Source organism: Elephantulus edwardii, unplaced genomic scaffold (assembly GCF_000299155.1).
Source record: "Elephantulus edwardii isolate Elephantulus edwardi_28Jun2011 unplaced genomic scaffold, EleEdw1.0 scaffold00036, whole genome shotgun sequence".
In the NCBI taxonomy this organism is placed as follows: domain Eukaryota; kingdom Metazoa; phylum Chordata; class Mammalia; order Macroscelidea; family Macroscelididae; genus Elephantulus; species Elephantulus edwardii.
Window position 1 is genome coordinate 15,200,112 of NW_006399786.1, and position 2,101 is coordinate 15,202,212.

Genomic DNA, 2,101 nt, shown 5'->3' on the forward strand with positions numbered 1-2,101 from the left:
CATTGAAATCTGTTTTATCAGAGATTAATATTGCTACTTCTGTTTCTTTCTCATTGTCATTTGCTCAGTATATTTTTCCCACCCTTTTATTTTTAGTCTTTTTTTTATCTTCATTTTTAGGTGTATTTCTTATTGACAGCATATTGATGGCTTTTTTAAATCCAATTTGCCACTCATTTTCTCTTCAGTGGTGCATTTAAGCCATTTACATTAAGTGTGATTATTGAGAGGCAAGGTTTTATTGCTGTCATTTTGTTGAGTTCTTTTTGGTACTGCTGTTAGTTACTTTGGTTCATCCTGCTTTCTGTGGCACCCCTATAAGAAGGGCAGCTCTCAGTGTTTCTCAGGTGGTATTTTTTGTTTGTTTTGTTTTTATTGGTAAAAACATATTGGGGGTACAGGAGGTGAGGGTTGGGGGCAGAAGGGTGAGGATGGGCAGGGATGCAGTTGTAGAGCTGCACAGTTTGGTCGATGGGGGGAGCAGGTGAAGGAAATGATGAGGGTCCAGTGGGGACCAGATGCTACAGAGGAATGACAAGCATTTTCCAATGGTAATTAAACCAACTGTCTTATTGATTTGGGAAATGGATGCCAACTCTCTGGCTTCTTCATGCTGAACAGGGGTGAAGATGTAAAGGGGGGAAGGGAGGGCGCTTTATCACCTTACTGGTGGTCTGGTCTTGAGTTAAAGCTGCTTGCCTTTTGTTCTGTTAGAAGATATTTTCCTGTCATTTGCTCCTCTCTGGACTGCAAAGTGTTTTCCCAGGTGGGCCCAGTGGGGATGCCTGGTTGAACCCAGAGGCTCCATCCTCCTTTGCTTCTTTAGCTGTCAGTTGTATTTCCTTTTTGTCACTGGCACTGGTTTCAGGGTCAATTCTGGAGTAAAACTCAGTGTTATGGTTACCTATAGGAAAGGCAGCAAACCTAGAGAGAACAAACTTGTGAGTTACAAATAGAGGGGTTTTGGGGTGTTGCTTTCAGGTTTACTGGGGGAGGGGGTGGCAGAAGGTTGCCTAGATAACATTCTCTGAATATCCTAGGTATTCTTTTTTTTTCCTTCCCCACCCAGGGGTCAGATGGCACAATCTGGGGACTGAGGAGCTCACCCTGAGGGCTGCGACAGCTCGCCCCAGGCTGGGGGCCAAGGGCAGCCCGTCCCGAGCAGAGCAACACCCCCAGGAGCTGGCTGATATATTCCCCCTCCAATTGCCCCTACCCCAGTCTGGTCCCCTCTCCTGACCGAGGACTATGTGGTCAGGGATAGTGTCTCCAATTCCAGCACCACCACTTTTACCCCCCCATAAGTGGTCATACTATATTTTGAAGTAGGTGTCACTGCCCTCCCCCTTTATATATGGTAAAGGGAACCTGAGAATTGTGAACAGACTCCCCCCAGATCTAACCATCTTTTGGCAGAAGCATTCAACAGAACAAAATATGTGGTGCATTTAGGATGTCAGTCCTCTTGTGCATGCTGCCACTGTTAAATGTCATCAGACTCTTAACAGTGACTTTCAGCAATCCATTTTATAGGTAATCATCTTCTTTGGCCTGTCCAAGGAAACCCAAACCTGCAGATGGTGGGACACGCATCCCATCTTCCACCTCCCATGCAGGCAGCCGGTGGGGGCGCATGCCCCTGCCCCAGCACTGTTGGCCTTTGGGGGCATGGCCCCCCACCCACCTTGTGCACAGTCCCTCTCACACGGGCAGCCGGCGGCACAGCACAGGGCTCTGCCGGAGGGGGTTGGCAACCGTGAGACTCTTCCATTCCTCCTTGGGAATCCTTGAATTCCTGTTGTTGAGCCTCGATCTTCACTGAGGGCCAGTCATCAACTGTTTAACTGTTCAATTATCAATAAGCCGAAGTCTGTAGAAGGCCATAGCGGCCCTGCTTTAAGTGGTTCGCTGCTCCCGCAGTTCACCACACTGTCTCTGCCTCTGCCGCCATCTTGGATCTCTCTGGTTTGTTTTGTTTTTTTAAATTTCCTGAGAATATCCTCATCTCTCCTTTTTATTTGATGGACAATTTGATGGACAATTTTGCTGGATAGAACATTCTTGGTTGATAGTTGTGTTCTTTGAGTTGTGCTCTTTGTCT

General features: G+C 47.0%; 1 pseudogene; it reads right to left on the bottom strand.

Moving 5' to 3' along the window:
* Window positions 1–1,771, bottom strand: part of LOC102851500 — a 121,197-nt pseudogene extending 119,426 nt beyond the window's left edge.
* Window positions 1,772–2,101: the final 330 nt, after the last annotated feature.